This window comes from Marmota monax, unplaced genomic scaffold (genome assembly GCF_021218885.2).
Source record: "Marmota monax isolate L192 unplaced genomic scaffold, Marmota_monax_Labrador192_F-V1.1 WCK01_AAM20220418_F8-fsc00416, whole genome shotgun sequence".
In the NCBI taxonomy this organism is placed as follows: Eukaryota; Metazoa; Chordata; class Mammalia; order Rodentia; family Sciuridae; genus Marmota; species Marmota monax.
The window spans coordinates 357,590-376,805 of NW_026694067.1; the positions used below are offsets into that span (position 1 = coordinate 357,590).

General features: G+C 43.7%; 2 pseudogenes; one reads left to right on the plus strand and one right to left on the minus strand.

The window, feature by feature from the left end:
• Positions 1–4,847: 4,847 nt before the first annotated feature.
• LOC124106628 (chondroitin sulfate synthase 1-like) lies at positions 4,848–9,502 on the minus strand (annotated as a pseudogene).
• Positions 9,503–17,047: 7,545 nt separating this feature from the next.
• Positions 17,048–18,721, plus strand: LOC124106629 (KH domain-containing RNA-binding protein QKI-like; annotated as a pseudogene).
• Positions 18,722–19,216: the final 495 nt, after the last annotated feature.

Below are 19,216 nucleotides of genomic sequence, written 5' to 3' on the forward strand. Positions count from 1 at the left end.
GGATGGACTCTTGGAATCCCCTCATCCTCTTTGCCCAACTCAGCTCCTACCCACACATATTCACTATCCCCATCACTCCTGAGAACAAGACTGTCCACAGAATTCAGGGCACACCAAGCCGTTGGCTTTCCAAACTCTTAAAATCAGAGCCCACCTCATTTCCTTATCCAATGGTAGGTGTAGGTACAAAAGAGAAATAGGAGGAAGCTAAGAAGTAAACTGCCACACAAAAGGCCTGCCAAGAATTTCGGACATTCGCCAACAATGAGCTTCTAACTCCCAGGGAACTATTGTGACCAAGGAAATAGGTGCTCATAATTTCTAAGACATTGCTGGAGGGAAATGAGACAGGGCACCTTGTACCACAATTAGAGGTGGAGACATGTTTTATCTGAGGCTTCAACACTGAGGGGACTTGGGTTCTGACATACACACAGGATGACCAATTCGTGGCCCCAGAACATAATGATTCTTTAAAGTGTTTGGCACAGAAGTTCACCTGTCATCTCCCTTTGGTGACAGGGAAGTCATTATTTATTGGGAGTATTTTATTCAACTGTGGACATCAGCAGGAAAACTAGGTCCTGTACTAGGACTTTCTCCGTGAGGCAGTGACTAGCAGGGTTGGAAATCCAGCCACTCTCTGACCACGAAGAAATGATGAGTCTGTGGCCCAGCCCCACCCTACCTGCTCATGCAGTCCCTGAGCTCCAGTCTCTTTACTCTTCCATGGAAATTAGCAGGGTTGGGGCTCAGGACCTAGGGTCATGCCTGTGTCACCATGGGCAGGGGCTGTGGAGGGGCCACAATGAGGGCTCCACTCTTATGGGAGCTTTCTGTGGCTGCTGAAATAGATCACTGCAATACAGTGGCTCAAAACAACGTGCATAATTTATTCTCTCACAGGTCTGGAAGTTAGAAGTCCAAAATGCATCCCGGGGATCTAGAATCAAGGTGTTGGGAGGCCAAGCTCCTTCAGGGACTCAGGATGAGACCATTGTCTGAACTTTTCCAGCTCCTAGAGGATACCACGTCCCTGGACTCCTGATCCCTTCCTCCAGTTTCAAAGCCAGCTGTGTAGCACCTACAAATCTCTCTTTCTGGCTTTCTCTTCCCCTCTCCTCTCTTTCCTTCTCTTCTCTTCTCTCTCCCTCTCCCCTCGTCTCTGTCTTCCTCTACTCTCTCTCTCTTTCCTCTCCTTCAATTACCACATTCCTTCTCTTATTCTGACCTCCCACCTTCCTGTTTCCCCTACCTTGGACCACCCAGATAATTTGGGATAATCCTCCATCTCAGACCCCTTAACATCATCCCCTGGGTAAGGTCCCTATGGTTACAGACTATAATATATCACAGGTTCCAGGATTAGGTAGTACTATTCTTAGAGTCCCTCATTCAGTGGAGCTCAGCTTTGATCCTAATTCCTTGGGGATCAGGGTAGACATCTCCCCAATTCCTCTCCCTTTGTCCATCCCCAATCTGGGAATTTCTGGGACCAGCTGAGACTCAACCCTGCCCACATCCCTGCCTTCCACAGTCAGTCCCTAATTTGTCTAGGATCACAGGGAAGGGACTATGATTTCAGTCATTTCTCTGAGACATTTTCTTTCTATGACCCCTGGGTCTACTTCTCTGTCACCAAAGTGCTCTGGCTCTTGGAGGAAGATATTATGAGGATCTTTAGTCTACAATGGAGACACCATGGCCCAGAGACTCTGAGTGATTTGTCAAAAGTAGATCACTGAGTTGTCACTTCCCTGCTCCTACCATTATCAGCATGTCTCCAAGGACTCCTGGACTCCATGTCCTCCCTTCCCACCTCAAGCCCAGCATCTCCTGCCACATCCTCTCTATACACTTCCCATGGCACTGATGGCCTTCAAGTGGCTTTATTCAAGGATCCTCTCACTGCTCTCCTATATTGATCTTGGACCTGAACACTCCATGGAACTCTCACCATCTTGAAACTCCTCACCCAGCTGGACCCCTCTCTCTGGTCCTCTATGCTGGTGCTGCCCTGTCAGGACTATTGGGAACTGGCTCCTTGTGTACTCTGGGACTGTTGCTTCTTTGCCTGCTCAATCTCTTAGCCTTGCTGGGACTTGATGGCTGCTGGGAGCTGCTAATTTGGCTCTCCTGGTGGCAGCCCTGCCTCGGAATGGGCTTACCATTCATTCTGAGTCCCCACTGGAGGCAGGCACCGTGTGACAAGGGCTGTGTCTCTAGCAGCCTGTCCCTCAGAGGTTCAGTTGGGTTCTGGACTGGACCTTACTGAGCCCTCCATGTTTCACTGTAAAAGTTGCTCCCTGTTCTGCTGCAGGTATGATCTCACCTGCCACCACCTGTCAATGTAGTGACCTTGACTGAGGGTTGCTTTCAGATAAACTCTGAGCTGGTATCTGACATATTTTATATCATGTGATCCAGACCACCTTGGAGGCAGATGTCCATACTCCCACACCTTGTGGATGAGGAAACAGAGGTTCTAAGAACTAAGGCAGCTCTACACAGATGGTGAGCACCTAGGTCCACTGGCCCAAGGTCAACCCAAGGTGGCTACACCTTCCCCCATGCCTGACTGTAAGGGCCAAGCCCGCTTAGGTGCAATATGTGTTAAAGACCACATGTGTGTTGGGTCACTCTCCCTTCTAGGCAGGCTGTGCCTATACAAGGCCAAGAGAAGATGCTGAGCATGTGAACTCTCTTGTGGTTCTGTGGAGTTGGAGGACCTGGATTCCTCTGTCTACTCTGGCTCATTCGGTCCACAAAGCAAAGCACACAAGGTATTTGTGTGCCCATTTCCCAGATGAGAGGACTGAGGGTCCAACAATAAGTGGATGATCCAGTCAGGGTCACAATGAGTTGTGGGGTGACCTATCCCCAGGCTCTTTCCACATATCCTCATCCCTGTGGCCCATTGTCATTGAATCATTAATTCACTCACACATTCATTCAACAAATCATGAGTGAGCATAGCTGTGATATGGGCCAAGTGCTGGGTAGAGGGACATGAGGACCACCTAACCTGGAGAAATTCACAAGCTGCTAGGGGACAATGTGGAATTTACCACTGGTCCCCTCCTTAAGTTCCTGGAGGTCAGCACCATCCATGCAGACCAGGGAATGTCAGACACAGCACAGGAATCTCCCTCTAAGCTTTGGATGAATTTAAACAACAGAAGCATCTATGAGATACCTCAGTGGCCAATTCTGGGCCATTTAGAGCAAGTCACAGTACCTCATTGACCCTCCAGTGACTCTGACACCTGAGGGCTATGATTGCCTATTTCACAGATGACCTTGAGAGACATACACAGTCTGCTCAGGCTCCACATAGCCCAAAGGCAGCAGATCCAGACCTAATCCCACCCATCTTCTCCCATCTCTGTGCCAAATTCATACCTATATTGACCCTAGGGAGTAACATCCCCACCACACAGGGCAGGTCTATTTTGGGCAAGTTCCTCAATATACAAGGAAGAATGTGAGGGGCCAGTAGCTGATGGGCCCTGGGCTGAGACAAAGTTCTCAGAGTCAGAAGGGGGAAGGAGACTGGCTTTCTCTACACCAAAAGTCATAGCCCAGAATAGCATGGTGGGTGTCCGGGAGCCCTAGGGAGGGGACTCTGGGGCTGCAGAGGAGGGACAGTAAAGTGGCTGCTCTGGCCTGGAGGAAGGGAAGCAAGTGGCTGTTTGGGGCCCCTGGGGAATGAAGAAGCAGAGCAGCAGCTCCTGCTAAGTTGAACTGGGTGACTCTCCCAACCCCACTGTGAGACCTGCAAAGGCACCAGGAGAATATCCTCCACCAGGTCTGGACAGGAGACACCCATATCCTTCATCCCACAGTACTCATGACTCCCAGCCTGTATTTCCCAAAACATAGGTCCAAAACAAAGTTTTCAAGCCAACTAGAAATTTGAGCTTCTAGGAGTATGGATGACATAGTCACTGTCCACTTGTAATGCCCACTGACATTTAATGACACAACATAATGTTAGTGGACTTTGCCCTTTCTTTCTGACACATGAGCTTCTTCACCAGGGGCTCTGTCATTCCTGGTCCAGTTTTGCTGTCTCCCACCTCATCTCCAGAACATTTCCCTGCTGCTGTCTAACTTCTTGAGATCTCACAGAAACCTCAGTCTTCATCCCCGCTTCAGGATGGGTTTCTATGGCTCTAAGAAGCCACATTTCATGACCTTGAATCAAAGCTCCTACTAGAGCCGCCTCAATGAGATATGGATGAAGAACAGTTCTAAATCAACCTGGATCCCTCACACATATGAGATTGGATGATTCCCAAAGTAGCACTGACATGGTCTGGGAAGGTTGCTTCTTTCTCAAAAACATTTTTTTTTGTTCAAAGTCCCCAAGAGTCAAGAGATTGTCAAAATGACCTTGCATGAGAACTCCCTCCATCTGGGGTGATCTGAGGGAAATGCTTACCTATTTGGTCTTCTTGAAGAATTGTAGGGATGCCATGGGAACATAAACACAGAGTCATGGCAGAGAGTGCTAGGGTCAGGTTCAGTCTTCCTGAATACCTGCCAAGTTATTTAATCTCAAACCTAATCTGTTAGGGCAATAGTTCCACAGAACCACTCTAGACCAGTGGGGCTCTATGCAGAAGAGCTCTAGACCTACATCCTGGGGTTTCCAGATATTCCTAATTTTGTTGTACTCACATAATTATTACTAGTGTCTTCTCCACTCCCAGAAACATCCCGGTATAGTTGATGAATTTTGATCATTCAATCTCAAGTAACTTTCAAATGACTCAATGATGATCATGATAAGAAGGAAGAATGAGATAAAGACAAGGATGGTGATCATGACTGAATAATTTGCCTCAACTCATCAGATCAGCTGTCATGATCTCCAGGCTGGATCTCTCCAGTCCATAATGTTGTTTTCTCCTTTTCTGAGGACCAGGCCTGGTGATGAAGGCTAATAAACCCCACATGTCACTGACCTTGTAGATGAACAAAGTGTCCTAAAAGATATCATGCAGAGTTCAGGTGAGAGCCCCTGGGAGTTCCCTGAGCCAGTTCAGCTTCTCTCCTGTTGGGTTGCATGTCTCACCCCTGCCTCTGGCCTGGGACTCCTCACAACCTGGGGACTGGTGGCGGGTTCCATCCTAGTAGTCTGAGCTGCAGCTGTTCCTTCCACAGCACCACCATATGGGCATGACTATTTCACTACTCAGGACCCAGAAGCTGTGGTTTCCCCCAGGGATTGTCCCAGGAATCAGGGAGGAAAAACTGTCCCTAAACATAGCATCCCCAGCTATACCAATGTGCATCCTCAACTCCCCTCCCCCCAGCAGCTCCTGCACCTGCAGCAGGTGTCTCATGTCACAGACCTCATCCTCACACTCAGAAATTTGGAAATCCAAGTCTGGCTGGATCCTGGGAATTCCTCAGGGAGCCGCTGTTGCAGCTGCACCTCTAGATGCCCATACCCTCCCCTGCTCTAGACTGACATACACTTAGAGGTGAATTCTGGCAATGACAGAAGAGTCTTGGTTTAGCTGGCCCTTTTCTCAGTGTCCCTGGAGCCAGGCTTGTCTCTCTTGGGGAAAAGGGTTAGGTATGCCCTTCCAGTTGCTGCCAAATCAGAAGGACTTGCTCTAGCCTCTGGCTGCCTGATTTCTACTCACAGGCCTCAGAGACTCTGCCTGAGGCTATAGGGTACTCATCCTTCCTAGGCCCAGGTGTCCTCAGCTTCCTGCTCCTTTTCATTCCCAATGGTTCCTCTCATCTCATGTGATTGTCCCACTGCAGAGTGGGGAACTGGGGATTCTTAAACAGAGGATGACTAAGTATTGTTCTGGAGACATAACAATAGTTCTGAGTGTCAGAATTCTCAGGGGATAGCTCTGTAGATCCAAGTGCCCTTGGAGAGGCCTCCAAGATCTTAAGCACCCTGCCTCCTCTGGTAATATTTGGAGGCTGAGGTATCCCCTACCTTGCTCTCCTAAGGGATTTGAAGAGACTCTTCTCCTCTAGTAGAATATGGTATCACAGACTCAATGACCTGGCATGGATATTCTAGTTCCTTATATTCATGACTTAATGGAGGTACACAGAGGGAGTTCTCTTTCCTAAGACACACAGCAGATTTGTATAAAGTCTGTGTCCTGGGACTTTACCAGTGCCAGCTAGAGACCTGAGAGGACCAGTCATTTTAATACAACTTAGATGAAAACAGCCCAAAACTGGATGATGGTTTTGGGGAAATTTAAATTATTTAACTTCAAACTCCCCATCCAACTGCTTAGAATGCAATGTGACAGGGGAAGTCTAAAAGAGGGCAACAGACACCAGCCTTGGGAGCTGAAAGTCAGAAAGTGTTGAAGCTCTTCTTCATGGGGGAGGCTGGATATCCAGTGGAAGGCTGCAGGGGTGGTTACAGGAGGAGGGATGCAGGGATAAAACTCTGGTTCTGCATTCCTGCAGGGTTAGCTTTCCATCATTCTAACAAACACCAGAAATAATCAACTTATATGCATAAAAGGTGTCTTCTGCCTCTCAGGTATGGATATTTTGGTCCATGATCAGTGGACTCCATCACTTTGGCCCTGAAATAAGGCAGTCCATCATATTGGGCAGCATATGGTAGAGAGGATCTGCTCACTGCATGGCAGGTAAGGGAAAGAGAAAAAGAGAGAGGAACGGGGATTCCATATCCCCTTGAAGGGCACACCATCTGTGACCGGAGACCTTCCACAAGCCCCAGATCTTAAAGGTTTAACCATCTCAACACTGCCATGAGGCCAGACTGCAACATCAGGGACGCTTCTGCCTGCCCTCCCTGCTCAACTTCCTGCTCTAGAACTTGAGATGACTTTAAAAAAACTTGAAAAAAGAGACAAAAGTTAGAAACTGTGCAATGTTAACAAAACAGAATTTTACAGTGTTTCTTTTTTTTCCAATAATACTTCATGAGAATGTTCATGTTTTCTGCCATAGGATTGAAGAGAAGAGACCTGGAAGGAAATAAAAAAAATAATCCAAGACTTTCAAATAAGAATTAAGCTGGTCTGCTACATAATGTTCAAAGGAAGATGTGTTCAAAGGCAAACACTAACCACAATTTTGTTCACAAAACTCATTATTAAAGGAGTCCTATGTAAGAAAACTACTTAGAAATTATATCCTTGCATGGACTTCAAAAGCTGTTCATACAATTTTTTTAAATAGATAATTAAAAAAAAACATTTTTTCCAGGAGAGCTGGACATCAGGCTGGCTGCTTTGACTGTAACTTGGATCATTTTTCTCCAGTCCCATTTATGCTAACTGCAGCATGGAACCATGTGATGATACTTTGGACTCCAAGCACACTTTGTATTGTTTGGGATCCAGATTGGTGTCATGGAAGACAGTGTGTTGGACATGTGCTACTCCTACTTCCTGGCTTCTGAACATCCTCAAACCTGCCTAGAGAACTGTGTTGAAGATGTTCACATCTTTCAGCCCCAGCCTTGGATGGAAATTGCCACCCACTCAGACAAGATGTCCCTTACAGGTATAAGTAATGCCAAACCCATAGTTTCTACAGAAGCCAGTTTTTTAAGTAAAAGGAATAATGGTTGTTCCTGGGAACTTTCCCACCATAAATAATCTTTCAATCATAACTGTCTAAAGATGATTGGGGAATGTGTTTGTTGGCCCCAAACTCTATTTGCTCAACAATGTTGCAGGAGTTTCATGATAAACACCAGGTCAACTTCACAGAAGTGTAAACATTTGTTATTAAATGGGAAGATCCCACCCTGAGGGCAAGAGCGATTGAAAATTCTATAGACACAGGCAAAATCTTCATATCATCTTTAGGGTACTTACTGCTATAATCTCTCATCAGTTCCAGTATTTTGGCCTTATCAAGGTTGGAGTCAGAATTAAAAAGTAGTACAACCACTTTGGCGTGCAGATTTGGGGTGGGACATGTCTTCCCCAAGTTTCCCGGAAACCTCACAAACGTCAAAATGTCCAGATAATGGCATCAGGATATGACATTTTCATATTTGGGCTCTTTGCATTTGTTCTTGGATCCAGAGAACTGGAAAGGAACAAGCTACTTCAGGGAATTGGAGAGAAAGGATAGGTATCCAAACTTCTGGTTAGTTCTGTTGGCCAGCTCCTGAGTGTGTAGTTCCTCATGCTCCACTAACTGAACCTTGCTGTAAATCTGCTGTAGGTCTGCATGCCTCCTCAAAGGAACTGACATCTTATTTCCTTTATACTTCTTTTTTTTAAGAGAGAGACAGAGAGAGAGAGAGAGAGAGAGAGAGAGAGAGAGAGAGAGAGAGAGAGAATTTCAATATTTATTTCTTAGTTTTCGGCGGACACAACATCCTTGTTTGTATGTGGTGCTGAGGATCAAACCCGGGCCGCATGCATGCCAGGCGAGCGCGCTACCACTTGAGCCACATCCCCAGCCCCTTTATACCTCTTATGTAGAAGCAGCAGGTTCAGAATGTACTCTGCCTCATACATGGGATTCACCACAGGACAATAGCCACACCAGACCTCCTTGAAGTCCATGATGCATTCCCAGCTCTTGGTGGTGGCCTTGATCATTTCCATTACCTACATGAAAATGTCATTCAAGGCTTCCATCTGTTTGGAGTACATTCTTCTTAGGAGGGAGGGGTGCAGGTTGGCTAATGGTCCACAGCCAAAAACAAATTATTGCCAGTCATAAATTCCCATTGCAGAACTTCCTCTTGAGGGCAGGACTGAAATCTCATGAAGAAAGCAGGGATTCCCAGATGTTGGTCCGTCTTATGCATCTCTGTGTTGCTGTATTTGCTCATTAGGATGATTTCTCAGTGGAATTGTATAGTGTGATGATGCTGCTCTGCAATTTGGCAACTGAGAATGTAGCTGTGCAGTTTGTACTGGTAGCTTGGGTTTTTGTTCAGGTTGAACATGATAGCTTAGTGAATCTTACTGTTCTGGAGATCTCAGATGTATCCCTTCTTGTTCTTTTCAGAATTCTCATTTAAAAAAAGCTGATGCATCTTATAAGACCCAAAACATTTCTGTAGTGCTCTGTCCTGTCTGCCTGAGAAGCAGGGGCTCACTGATATTCAAACTCCTCAGGAATCTCTTCAGATGATCTCCGTTGATGTCAAAATCATCATCTGCTTCCAGATCACTGTCCAAGCAGTGCTCATGCATATACTTGAGCATCATAAAATTCTTCTGGAGTGGGTAAGTGCCATCCACACCCCATAGTGGCACAATTGGAAATGGTACAGATGGTACAGACACATAGTAGAGAAAAACTCCACTTTCCCAGAAAATTGTCTTAGGTCATATTCTGAAGGTGACCACAGTAGGAGTCTGAAGTATTTCTGGGTGATCATGACTCCCACAAAGAGAAGTTTCCTGTCATGCGAGGCTGCCAACTGGGCCAAGCCTTGTGGCCATTGCTGTTCCCCACAGACATCTTCTTGTGCCCTGTAGGCCTGGGATTCTTTTGCCACCACCAGCATCCCCCCAGGCTGCTGCAGCACAACTGACCCACTGGTTTCAGCTCTGAAGCATGGGGCAGGACAAGCCTATGAGGCCAGCACAAAGCCCAGCAGGAGCCAGATCTGAGGCAACAAGCAGAGCTAGGCTCACCAATTTGCCTGGAGCCATGCCCACACCACTCTGCCTGCAGGACTGCTTTCACCGCCTATGTTCAGGAGCCTGCCCACCACAGCTCCCAGCGGCAGAGACTGGTTGTCCTCATGCCAGGAAGCCTGGTCCCAACTGCTCAGTGGGTGCCTAGGGCCATCCATGCCCATGGCGGCCCCAGAGCTGACAGCAGGCCTGGTGCCGATGCTTCATTATGCACACCTGCCCGCACCACAGTGTCCTGCTCTTTTAAGAGGGGAACATGCCCTGCGCATGCAAGCTGCATCTCCTGAGCAAGGCCACCATGACTATTCTCATATTGGCACAGAAGTGTGGGGGCATTGCAAAGGCAATGTCAATGGCACCTGCTCAGAGATCTTGTCCTGCCCTGATGGCGCCCTGTCAGGCTCCGCCCCTGTTCTCCTTGTGACCTAGACTGCTGCTGCTGCTCTACATCCTTGGAAATGGCTCACCATTGCCCTTTGATATATTTTTAGTTGATTTTTGTGCAATGTGAGAAATAAGGGTCTAGTTTTAATCTTCTACATATTACCCCATGACCTTCTACCATGTTGTTTCTATGATAGAGTCAGAAGCTCATGGAGACCTGTGAAGCTACAAGCCAAAAATTAATCTGCCCTCCACTAACTTGTTCCTGTCAGGTATAATGGTTACAGTGAAGAAGAGCTGACCACCACAAATGGAAAAGTTACAGAGCACATTTTGTTCTAGTAGTCCTGCCCAGCATGAAATACTGAGGGGAGTCCTAAGACTTAAGAAGGGTAAGAGATGGGAACTTGAGAACCTGATGAATTAATATCTCTGCTAAAGGTACTTAAGTAGTTGAACATAAATCCTAACAATGATTGTATTTTAGTTTCTAACATATTGCCATAAGAATTAAAAACAGGAGAGAAATGTTCATAGTTTGAATCAATAATGGAAATGATCAAAAAATTCCAGTATGCACATCAGACTTTGACAACAGCATCATAAACAAGAAGGGACAGATGAGGGTAGGAGGAAAGGGAACATGGTAATAGAACTCAGCAGCATTGCAAACTATGTTGGTATTGATATAAAGCAAATAGAAACCACTATGAAAATAAATTTAAAATATAGATAAAAGGGTATGAAAGGTAACCAAAGTGGTATGATGGGAAAAAAATAAACCAATCACAATGGAATCTGCTAGAGGAGCAGTGAGGAACCTAAAAAAAGGATAAAATACATGTAGAAATCAGCACATTGGCAGAAGTCTGTCATTATATGTGATTACATAAGATGGAACATATGAGTCTTAGTTTCTCAATACCTAAGAAGCCTGCATCCACACAAAGTTTCACACAATTTCTCTACCCTATTGCATGTGAGGAGATAGGCTTGGGTTTGATGGATTCTCTTATAACAGAAACAAAGCACTTGGTAACAGAAACTTGACCTGCCATGACTCCTCATGCACTGTCAATGCCACCAATCTGAGACACAGGACAGGGTATATTTTGGCACAACTGGCACAGAGTGAGGCTTGTCATCCTAACAATAGGCTCTTCAATGACAGAAGATTTGGGGTCCTCAGGAGGGGGGCTGCTACTCTGTGAATCGTTAACCAGCAAGGCACAGTGGAGGGGCATTCAGAGGAAGCTAGGAGAGAAGCTGGGGTTGCATAGGCAGAGTGAGGCCAGCCCTGGGGGTGAACAGGAGGAGTCCAAATTCAGTCCATGAAAGGACATCAGAAGAGTTTAAACTGTGTCCGTTGTTGCAATGACTACATTCTGAGGGTCAAACACAGGGTCACCCCCAGGACACTGGCAAGAGCCAAGGCACACCCACTGGGAAATGCACTGAAGGAGGCTGATTGTATGTGTAAACATGGCAGACAATGCTGGTTGAATTTCCTTAGGGAGAAAACTCTAAGGTCCAGGTGCTGTAGGAGGGGGCATTGTATGAGAAAATGTGGGCTCCTACAGTCTGTTTCCTTCTCCCAGCCTGACTGTATGTGCCTCCTGCTAATCTCAGGAAACTATTTATCACTGTCCAGAAGTCATCCCTAGGAAGACTTCTCTAACCCAGGGTCTTCCAAAGATGGCTGCACAGTCCTCTCTGGCATTTCCTCCCACCTCCAGCCATTCATACCTTCTTTCCAGGAAGAATTTCTTATGTGGTCATGCATGAGGGAAGGGAGCACTTGGTCACTTCTCCCTGCATGAAGAATGGACAGGATCCCTGAGGAGAATCTCAGAGTGACACTGACTCTCAGCTGCCTCAATTCAGAGCCTTGAACCTGGAATTCACTTTGGTTCAGAGGCAGGATTCTCCCTGATTGAGGAATCCTTGACAACTCGTTTTTCAGAGCTCAGCCATGGAAACTGTGACACTGATGAACTTCACAGATAATAAAGGACCTAAATTTGTTTTGTCCATCAGGTCTGGATTGTGGTGACTTTAAACATGCCAAATAAAGCATGGATGATTAAAAAATAAAAATAATTGTGGCTATTTATGGTACATTGCAGAATGAAGTATGTCAAACACAATGTTTGAGACTAAAATTGGTGGTAAATCCATAAAAGAAGGTGGTTGATTATGTAAACAATGTATAACTGTGAAATGCATAAAAGCATGTCAACAATAAGAGGAACATTAAATGAAATGCCAAAGATGAAACCAAAGTCCATCTTGGAGCTACTGAGAGGACTACGAGAAGAACGTGAGGGCCCATGGTGATCTTATGCTGAGTCACTTGTCATCAGTGGTCTCTCAGCAGGGAGCCAACCTGCCTATGGATAGGAACATGAAAGGGCAACAGCCCATCTGAACTAGGTCCAGATTAAAACAAAACAAAACAAAAAAAACAGCTCTGTAGAGTTGGAAGACTGGCAAAGGGGTCAACATCTGGAAAATGACTATAACCAGAGGTCACGGGAGCAAGAATTATATTTTGCCCAAAGCAACTTGAAGAAATTTGAATGCTTAACCTCCACCTCCTGTCTCTTCTTTTGTCCTCACAGCTGATTTGAGTGGCTTCCTATTAGTAGTATGCCCAGAGGATTCATAATTTGAATATTGACCAAACACACACTTATCCCAAAAATCTGAGAGAGGTCTCAGAGATCCCAGCTGTGCCATGCATTTGAGGACAGAAATCAATGAAGAGTGATATCCCACAAGGGCATTCAGGGACTGTTATGGTTTGGATATAGGGTGTCCCATAAATCTCATGGGTGAGGCAATGCAAGAATTTTGAGAGGAAAAATGAAGAGGTGGTGAGGTGAAAACTAATCAGTGGTTAATCCAATGATATAGGTGGTAAGTATATACAGGTAGACTGGCTGAATGAGGTTGTCACTGGGGATGAGACTTTGGGATTTCTATTTTGTTCCTAGTCTCTCTGAGAGACTGAGGTCTCTCTGCTTCCTGATTGTCATGATTCAAGATGCTTTTCTTCTCTATGTCATTAGGCCATGATATTTTGCCTCAGTTTAGAAACAGAGAAATCAAAAAGGCCGTATATGAACAAATTTCAAAACCTGAGTCCAAAAAAAAAATCCTCCTCTAATTTTTTCTTGTCAGATTTTCATCACAGCAGCAACAACATACCTGACTAATCATGGACCTGGAAGGCCATTCTATACTCAGAAAGATGCTCTAGGCTGCTAAATTCCATGGTAAATACCCTGATGCCTCATCTAGCACCACTCTGTCCTTGCATTTGGTAAAATAAAAATCGAGCCAGACATCCTAGTATTCTGGGTTATGAAAGAGTTGAAGCATCAGAACCATACTGGAGGTGAATCCAAGGACATGTGAACAACCTGACCCCTCCTCTCTATGTAGTGGCCCAACAGATACACATATACAGGCATGAGTCACAGGATTGAAGGGATTCACTTCTATCCTCCATAGCTTATACAATAGAAAGCATTCCTCCTACTACCATAAATATACATGTGATCAATTTTTAGGAATACACTGAAGCTAACACATTTTTAACTAAAAATGGCACCATATTCCACATGTGTCAACCGGAAACTCATTGCCACTTCCATGATCACTCATTCTCCACCTAAAGATAATTATGATATCCAGGCTACATCTAATTAGATGATCCATCAACGCCCCCCCCCCCAAATGTGCATCTTTTCCAAGCAAGAGAATACAATACGCTTTTTGACCTCAAGTATGTTCATTTTCCTCCACCTATGATATCCTGTAAATTAAATATTGAAGTAAAATGTTAACTATTTTTATTCTTTTGAACAGAGGATTGAACTCAGGTGCACTAGACCACTGAGTCACATCCCCAGCCCTATCTTGTGTTTTATTTAGAGATAGGGTCTCACTGAATAGCTTAATGCCTTGCTTTTCTTGAGTCTTCTATGATCTCATAATCCTCCTGCCTCAATCTCCCGAGTGGCTGGGATTACAGGCATGTGACACCGGGCTTGGATAGTTACCTATTTTTAAAACACCTATGTTAGAGGACAATAGAATCAGACAGAGGAAGGAAAACATATTCAAATATATTCACATTAAAATAAATATTTCTTGTTAGAATTCTAATTCCTGTGATCATCATTGGTAATTTCTCACTTATCTATTCTAAATCCCTTGACCACCAAAAAATGCTTTGGCTAGTGTTGATCTCTAGCTAGTAGTGTCAGGTGGAATGCACAAATCCTCACTCCAGAAAACATAGGTGCACCAATAGCCCTGCTGAGTTGGATTGTGTTGGTATTCTGACCTTAACTGCAGTACAAGGAAGGATGAGAGAACATGCTTCTTTCCATATATTGCCTCCTTATTTTGAGTCAGCAGTGGCAACTTAATTCCTCTGATTATCAGGACCAATCATGACCCAATAGCCCCAACTTGGTCTAATGTTCCTTGTCATGAGTAGCAAAAGGGAGGCTTGGACCCAGGTTAGAGCAGTCATTCTTGTGTCCTGTGTTTGGAACAAAGTCCTCTGCACTAGACCAATAAAGGGTTGAATTACTAAAATGGGAAGCAAACATTGTGCTAGCGAGTCACTAGTGGAGTCACTCCCAGTCCCAGGCCCTCATTCCAGCTCCAGGAATCCTTCCTATGCCACAAATATCATCATGTATTGGATATGGGTGTAACCAGTCACCAAGATTCATCTTTGACTCCTCAAAAGACAGTCAACTTTTTTGTCAGACCTAGTGTTTTAGGATGTTGGGGAAATGTAAGAGTAGTAATGGCAGGAATATGGCTGATTGCTCCCCTTTATTGGCTGTGACATAAGCATTGTGCTCAGAAGCCCCATGTTGAATACCAAATGGTGGTTAAGGTGTTCACTAAGTTCATGGATAACAGTTTTGGCAAAAGCTCTGCAGGCAAGAAAACAAGCTCCCTCAAGGGTAAATGAATGTTTCACTGAGAACTAATGTCAGTCTGCCATGATGAAAGGTCTAGTGTCATCAATCTTCTCTGAGGTACCTGGCTGCTTCAAATAGGAAATAACATCATATTAGAACTCAGGGTTGGATTCTGCTGTTGTCACCTGGCTATAGGCAGGTCATCTCTGTGAGTAGAAATATGTTGTCATGACCACATGAATAATCTCTCTTCATGAAAGCATGGACATTTTGTTCATGAGCTGCTTGGGAAAACATATGTGTGTCTAGGGATGGAAGCCACCTGAGACACACCAATTGATTTAAGATCCACTTCATCATCAGGATCATTTCTTTCTCAGGTCACTGTTTGGTGATTGTGACCTGGCACCAAAATATCTTCATGATTTTGCAAACACATAGTTTATTTTCTTTATAGTAAAACCATGATGATGAAAACAGTCACTTAAAATCAACACTGCATTTCTGTGACCATAAATGTGAAAATAGCAGAGGCTTGTAATATTGAACAGTGAAAAGACTGCTTTTTTATATCCCCTATTAGATTATTTACATAACTTCTGTCTCTATGTATGAATACACAACCAGTGTAACTCTGCATCATGTATAACCACAAGAATGGTAAATTTTCCATATATATATATATATATATATATATATATATATATATATCCAAAACCACTCTACTGTCATGTATATCTAAAAAGAAGAAATAAAAATTTTAAACAATTATACTACATAGACTTAGAAGTGTTGTGTTAGTATACTACTTAAATTATGGACTTTCATAAGATAGTTGTTCAAACAGTAGTTTTGAAACAAACATCCATTTCCTTCAAAGTTGAATTTATTTTAACAAACACAAATCACATTTACATATCTGGCTGTAAATATCAAAGGGTAAATATTATTTCTGTTAACAATTTAGTGGTTAGAAAATTACCAATCATGCTTCGGTTAGTAAAGTAAATCTACCTTAAAAATGTAAATGAGAAAATAGAAAACAGATCAAACATTTCTGAGAAAATTTTACTGTTCAAATTAACATGTAACATAAATATATAAAACCTATTTCAAAGAAATGACATGAGAAAAAGAATATAAATTATATCATAAATAAGTGTTCATCTAACCTTTGTAGAAATGATACATCTTTGATACAGTGGGTTATATAACATTATTAAAATAATTATGTATGCATTTTTAATTTTAATGCTGTTAGGAGACTTTGCATAATCAGCTTTCACAGTATTATTATTAGACATTATTGGACTAGAGCCCTCAGGTAGCAGTAGTGTCACACTCACCTTGTACCCACAGCCTCATCTCCTCCAATGGGACATACATAGGACTCTTGGGATAGTGTCTGATACTGGAAAGTTGGAAACATGGGACCTTTACCATATGCCCATGCAGAGTACTGGGAGGGAACCCTGCTCTTGCTCCTTCCCAAATGTAAATTATCCACGATGCTGAGCCTCCTTGACCTTCTGACTGGCAAATCACACAGTTCTGGCCTCATGTTCAAGTGATGACTGATGTTGTTTTCTACCTACCAGGAAAAGGATTTGCACCATGGGCTATTCTTCAAAAGGTGTGTAATTCTCTGCAGCAGGTGACATGACAATTCCCAAACTCCCATGGTCTACATTGGGATTCTCCTGGAGGGATTGCCCTAAACAGCAGATTTTGTCTCCTATCACCAAGTCCTCTATTAGCATACATCTAGGGGATAAGACTGTCTGCCCAGCTGGGCCACCATAACCACTGTGGCATATGTCACTGTGTCTCTACACACTGGAGTACATACACATTCCTCAACTTTCACTGTAGCTTATATACAAGCCAGCTTCCACAGGCCTCAGCTCTGGGCCCAGAACAGGAGCTAGTGCAGAGAGGCACACTGGGTCCCCAGCAGACAGTGTCCAGGTATTGCCCCTGCCCATTCCTCCTCTCTGGTATTGGTGCCAAGGCATTGGGGGAAGTGATCTGTGGAGGATTGATCTGCGGGGAAGTTATCTATGGAGCCTGGCAGGGGAAATGAGAATCCCAGAAAACCTGATGCAGCTAGTGAAGGACAAGAAGCTCTTGAGCATCCTGTCTAAATTCTGAAGGATCTTCAACCACCTCTAGCGACTGCCAGGGGAATAAATTAGCAGAGTACCGAAAGACATGTACACACATTAAATGGCAGTACAAAAAATAAAAGGTGTGCAAAATTGCCTGATTATGTGGGGACTATTGTTCACTTATGAGAAAAACTAAATGTGCTGTAAGAGAATATTCTGATTTTTGTGACTGCAAAATGGTGTGACCACTTTGGAAAGCAGATTGGAGATTCCTTAGAAAACTTTTAATGGAACCACCATTTGACCCAACATTTCCACTCTTAGGTGTATACACCAAAGACTTAAAATCACACCATAGTAATGCAGTGACATCAGTGTTCATAGCAGCTTAATTCACAGTAGCTAAACCATGGAAACAATCTATATGCTCTTCAACATTTGAATGTATAAACAAACTGTGGTACATACACAGAATGGAACATTACTAATCCTTAAAGAAGAATGAAATTATAGCATTGACAGGTAAGTGGACAGAGTTGGAGAATATCATGGAACAAAATAAGTCAATCCCAAAAAGCCAAAGGCCAAATATATTCTCTGATAAGTGGAGCAGGTCCATAATATTCTGGGGGAGAGTCAAGGGAAGAATGAGAAATTTTGGATTGAGCAGAGGAGAGGAGGTGGAGGGGAGGGTGTGTGGGGGCGAGATGGTGGAATGAGAAAGACATTACTACCCTTTGTATGGTATGATTTAATGAATGGAGTGACTCTGCATCATCTACAACCAGAGAAATAAAAAGCTGTGCTCTATTTGTGTAAAAAAATTCAAAAAGTTTAAATATCTAGATTTTAATTTTCTTGGTAGTATCTTTGGCCCCAGAGGATTTACAGCTAAAGAGCTTGAGGCAGAAACTGGAGGTAAAACAATGGCCTGAAGCAAAGACTCAATGAAAGATAAAGAGAAGGAGGAGCAAAATAGAGCAAATTGAATTGGGAGCATTCACATGAAGATTCAGATGGACTAATCACTGTGGAAGATGCTCAGAATAGATCAAAGTAAAACTATAGAGGGCCATTGAAGAACTGAGGCAAATACTGGTACCTGCAGCAGAAAGGGAAAAATGTTCAAACTGAGTTAAAATTATAGAACTTTTATTTTATCTATCTTTAATAAAATTTTGAGAACAAGGTACATCCATGATGTTTCACTGTATTGGGCAAGCTGAAGAAGATGCAGCTGATGAAGCTTCTGATTCTGATTGCCTTTTCTCTTGTGACAACAGCCCCAGCTGTTCCTAGGATCATAACTGGGGCTGCACCTTTTCTCTCACCAGTGACCCTGAGTACTTGTCTCCAGCTGACCCTACTGCAATGTCTTTGATCAGACAAATACAGACCTCTGTCATGCCAAAAGGAACGCCTCACATTACTGTTGCAATTGTCCCTCCAGGGCCAGAGGCTGGGTTGATCTACACACCCTACAAATACCTTACACGTTGGCACCAGCCACTTCAGTCCTTGAGTACCCTATTGAAAACTCAATGGTGTGTGAAGTACAGTGACTACTGAAGTTCAAAGGCCCAATATGTGTGTCCATCCTTTCCAAAAAATTGTGACTGAAGGTAGAGTTGACACTAGCAACTAACCTATGAACTTCTGGTCTCTGAACTCTTTGCCTAGTAATGACATGACCATGCTTGTCTGCTGATCACTTAAGTGGTTATTGATTTTGCTTGCCTGTGGTCAGTACAGCAGGCTGAGGGACTTGTCTGTCAAACAAAAGATAAATAAAATGTTGTCTTCCAGCTCAGATTTTTGTCCCCCAACTCCATCCCTGTGTGGATGAAAGGGGTTCTAGAACCTGCACTGAATAGTAGTAAAGTATTTGGTCCCAAATCATCCCACAGCACTGATCATCTTTCAATGTCTTACTCCAAGATTAATTTACATTTTCATTTAATGTGCCACTGCTCTATTTTGTTTCTGTTACACAGACTGTTGTTTTGATTTAATTTATAATACATGCTGTGTCATTATGATTTTCATTTTGTTGTGTTGGTTGAATAACTTGTAATACTCAAACACTTGAGGTGACAGTGAAAAATGACACTATAATTTCTTTCAGCTTCATTTCAAATTT